Source organism: Suricata suricatta, chromosome 2 (genome assembly GCF_006229205.1).
Source record: "Suricata suricatta isolate VVHF042 chromosome 2, meerkat_22Aug2017_6uvM2_HiC, whole genome shotgun sequence".
Lineage (NCBI taxonomy): Eukaryota > Metazoa > Chordata > Mammalia > Carnivora > Herpestidae > Suricata > Suricata suricatta.
The window spans coordinates 63,400,686-63,405,775 of NC_043701.1; the positions used below are offsets into that span (position 1 = coordinate 63,400,686).

Sequence of the window (5,090 nt, forward strand, 5' to 3'; positions counted from 1 at the left end):
GTATCATTTATCTTGAATGTATCATAGATAAGCTGCTATATAATGATTGCCACTTCAGATAGCTGTGAAATTAGGTGATTAACTAGTTGTTACTTAACCTTCTAATTTCTGTATAAGTCTAATTACATGAAATAGAAGTTGGGGTTCTGATTTTTTACTTTGCTTATCCATTTAGAGTGTCATTGTAACTACTGTATTGTAAATGATGGAAAATAATTGCATATGTTAAAAAAATAGTGTTATAAAAAATAAAAATAAATAAAATAAAATATAAGTCAGCCTTTTAAACTAATAGGAGAAACACTAAAAACTTGAAAGAGAAAGGAATCAAAGCTCTGAGCAATTTACAAGGGAAGAAATACAAATAAACTCATTAAACAAACACCAAATGTGTAGCAAGGTACCATACTAGGTAGTGGAATACAGCACGAAGAAAAGGCCAAGATCCTGCCTTCATGGAAAAAAAAAAAATTCTGATGTAGAAAGACCATCAATAAGCACATTTTAAAAGAAAGTTAGTAAAGGTGCACCGGGATGACTCAGTTGCTTAAGTGTCCAATTTGGTTTCAGTTCAGGTCATGATCTCATGAATCATGGGATCTTAGGTTGGGCTCTGTGCTGACAGCATGGAGCCTGCTTGGGATTCTTTCTTTCTCTCTCTCTCTCTCTCTCTCTCTCTCTCTCTCTCTCTCTCTCTCTTTCTCTCTCTCCCCTCTCTCCCCTCTCTCTCCTCTCTGTCCCATCCCTACTGGTCTGTGCATTCCCTCTTTCTCATTCTCTCTCTCTCTGTCCTCAAAATAAATAAGTAAACATTTTTAAAAAGTAAATAAATATATAATATGTCTGATGTTGATAAGTACTTTGGAGAAAAAGAAGAGGAGAGTAATAACAGATCCCAGGGGTTGGTAAGCTATATACCTCTCTGAGGAGGTGACTTTTGAGCAGAGGAAAGAGAAGGCACTCCCAATTAGATATCTAAGAGTAGAACTTTCTGGGAGAACAGAATAACAGATGCAAATGCCCTGGGAGAGAGAGTGCTTCATATCTTTATAATAAGAGCCACCAATGTAACTGAGCATAGTTGGCAGAAAGGAGAGCCCTGGGCAATGAGATCAGAAAGGCAGCAGGTGGGCACCTGGGTGGCTCAGTTGGTTAAGTGTTGGACCCCAGCTGAGTCTGATTTAGGCTCAGGTCATAATCTCATGGTTTGTGAGTTCAAGCCCCATGTAGCATACTGTGCTGACAGCTGAGCCTGGAGCCTGCCTCAAATACTCTGTACCCCTCTATCTCTGCCCCTGCCCCACTTGCGTTCTGTCTCTCTCAAAAATAAACATTTAAAAAAATTAAAAAAGAAAAAGAAAGAAAGGCAGCAGGTAAGAGCAGGCCCTTTGAAATTTTGAGCAGAAAGGTGACATAATGTAGCTTAAGATCTAAGGGACCACTGCACTGGTCGCTATGTGGGAAGCGTGTGGAGAGGACAGAGGCTGAAGCAGAGGAAGCAGCTAGGAGCCGCTGTGACAAACTAGGTAGGACATGAAGATATGTGGACTCGGATGGTAACAGGAGGGGTGGTGAGAAATCATTTGCGGATATACTTTGGATCTGTTTTAAAGTCAGAGTCAGGAGGTGTTGCTGAAGGATCCAGCGTGGTGTGTGGGGGAGAAGACTCTCAAGCGACAACTGCGTTTTTTGACCTGAGCAATAAAAGTGACGTGCAGCATGGGAGGATCCGTGAGTACAACAGGTTGGAGAGGCACAGCCAGGAGTTCCCTTTTAGACAGACTACGCTTGAGTTGTCTTTCCAGAGCTATGGATGCATGCATTTCCAGTTCAGAGGAAAGGATGCGACGTGGATAGATATTGAGAGTCATCAGCGTAAAAATGTTTTTTAAAGCCTGAAACCAGGTGAGATATTTGGCTAGGTGCTGAACAGGTAGAGAGGAGAAAATTTGTCTGGAACTGAGCCTGGGACACCTGAACATGTAGTGGGGCATCCCAACATGTATAGCTCAATTGAGGGGAGGAGCCATCAAAAAAAACCAAAAAACAACAACAACCCTGAGAAGTATAGAGTAGCCAGACATGTCAGAGTTTTGCTTCATGGTTTCCTCCATTGCTTTTATGCTCACCGAGTCACTTGATGCTTATAAAGTGTTCTCTACTTCTCAGGACATTGCCCATTCAATCTAGTAGCAAAAATAAAAACTGGACGAGGTCTTTGAACAAAGGGTTAATATCCCTGGTATGTAGAAAACTAAAAAATCTCTAAGAGAAACACTAACACTTCAGTGGAGAAAAAGACTTACACATATGAATAAGTGTGAAGTCAAGAAGTCATAAGCTTGATGTTTATCATTGTTTTCTTTAAAAAAAAAACTCATCTTAAAAAATTTTATCTTTGGCTTCCAAAGGAGTGCAAAACATAATATTTTAAGTTTATAATGTAATTTAAAAGCAAAGATATAATAGAGTCTCATCAAGAAACTTCCCATATAATGTGTTCATGATGCACATATTCTTTTCTGGTAGAAAATATTTTATCAAGCATATCCAATATACTTTATTCACTTTTTACAAAATTTTTTGTTGGTGTTTATTTTTGAGAGAGAGGCAGAGCATGAGTGGGAGAGGGGCAGAGAGAGAGAGAGGGAGACACAGAATCTGAAGCAGGCTCCAGGCTCTGAGCTGTCAGCACAGAGCCCGATGTGGGGTTTGAACTCAAGGACCACATGATCATGACCTGAGCCAAAGTTGGACGCTTAACAGACTGAGCCACCGAGGCACCCCTCACTTTTTAAATTGAAGTATAATTAACATAAAGTGTTATGTTAGTTTCAGGCATATAATATAATGATTCAAAAATTCTATACATCACCCAGTGCTCTTCATGACAAGTGCACTCCTTAATCCCCATCCTTTCCCCTTGGTGACCATCAGTTCTCTACAGTTAAGTGTTTGGGTTTTTCTTTTTGTTTTTGTTCTTGGTCTCTTTTTTCTTTGTTGTTTTTTTTAAATGCCACATATTTGTCTCTCTGACTGACTTATTTCACTTAGCATTATATCCTCTAAGTCCATCTATGTTGTTGCAAATGGCCAGATTTCATTCTTTTTGTGGCTGAGTAATATTCCATAGTATATATACACCACATCTTCTGTATCCATGTTTAAGTTGTTTCCATATCTTGACTCGAGCAAATAATGCTGGAATAAACATAGGGGCATATGTATCTTTTCAAATTAATGTTTTTGTTTTCTTTGGGTAAACACCCAGTAATGAAATTACTGGATCATATGATAATTTTATTTTTAATTTTTGAAGAACCTCCATATTATTTTCCACAGGGACTGCACCAATTTGCATTCCCACCAACAGTGCATGAGGGTTCCTTTTCCTCCATGTCATCATCAGCACTTTTTAGATCTTATCTTTATTATCCTAGTCATTCCACCTAGTGTGAGGTGATATCTCATTGTGGTGACGATTTACAAGTTTAGTGATACTGAGCATGTTTTCATGTATCTGTGGGTCATCTCTATGTCTTCTGTGGAAAAATCTGTATTTGGATCCTCTGCCCATTTTTTTTCAGGAATTATTTCATTGTATTTCAGCAAATGGATAAGTCTTAAGGAATAGTATGCCTAAATTGTACACAAATAATACCAGCATCGACCCAAAGTTTGTCCTTTTTCTTTTTTTAATTGGATTATTGGTGGGGGGTTTTGTTGCTGAGTTGTATAAGCTCTTTATATGTTTTAGATATTAACCCCTTTTGAGTTAATAGATATACTATCTGCAAATATCTTCTCCCATTCTGCGGCTATCTTTTTGTTTTGTTGCTGGTTTCCTTCACTGTGCACTGTGCTGGTTTAATGTAGTCCCCATAGTTTGACTTTGCTTTTGTTTTCCTTGCCCTAGGAGACCTATCTAGAAAAATATTTCTATGGCCAATATCAAAGAAATTATTGCCTATACTCTTTGCTAGGATTTTTATGGTTTCAGGTCTTCCATTTAGGTCTTTAATTCATTTTGAGTTTATTTTTGTGTTTGGTGTAAGAAAATAGCCCAGTTTCATTCTTTTCTATGTAGTTGTTCATTTTCCCAAGCCCTCATTATTGAAGAGACTATCTTTTTCCCACTGTATATTTATTGTATTTTCAGGCTAATTTCTCTCTCTTTTTTTTTAAGTGTAAAGTGGTCAACTGGTTTTTTTTTAATAAATAGTTTATTGTCAAATTGGTTTCCATATAACACCAGTGCTCTTTCTCACAAGTACCCTCCTCCATTATCTCCACCTCTTTTTCCCCTCCCCCTTCCCCTTCAATCCTTGGTTTGTTTTCAGTAGTCAATAGTCTCTCAGGTTTTGCTTCCCTCTCTCTCCCCAACTCTCTTTCCCTCTTCCCCTCCCCCTGGTCCTCCAATAGGTTTCTCCTGTCCTCCTGTTAGACCTACGAGTGCAAACATATGGTATCTGTCCTTCTCCGCCTGACTTATTTCACTTAGCATGACACCCTCGAGGTCCATCCACTTTCCTACAAATGGCCAGATTTCATTCTTTCTCATTGCCATGTAATACTCCATTGTATATATATATACCACATCCTCTTGATCCACTCATCGGGTGATGGACATTTAGGCTCTTTCCATGATTTGGCTATTATTGACAGTGCTATGAACGTTGGGGTACATGTGCCCCTATGCATCAGCACTCCTGTATCCCTTGGGTAAATCCCTAGCAGTGCTATTGCTGGGTCATAGGGGAGTTCTACGGATAGTTTTTTGAGGAACCTCCACACTGTTTTCCAGAGTGGCTGCACCAGTTTACATTCTTACCAACAGTGTAGGAGGATGCCCATCTCTCCACACCCTCCCCAGCATCTATATTCTCTTGATTTGTTCATTTTAGCCACTCTGATTGGTGTGAGGTGGTATCTCAGTGTGGTTTTGATTTGTGTTTCCCTGATGATGAGTGATGTTGAACATCATTTCATGTGCCTGTAGGCCATCTGGATGTCCTCTTTGGAAAAGTGTCTGTTTATGTCTTCTGCCCATTTCTTCACTGGGTTATTTGTTTTGTGGGTGTGAAGTTTGG

The 5,090-nt window shown here is 39.2% G+C and overlaps 1 protein-coding gene across 3 annotated transcripts in view; it reads right to left on the reverse strand.

Moving 5' to 3' along the window:
• LHFPL3 (LHFPL tetraspan subfamily member 3) overlaps nt 1–5,090 on the reverse strand; it is a 556,172-nt gene that overhangs the window by 218,577 nt on the left and 332,505 nt on the right. The window lies entirely within an intron of this gene.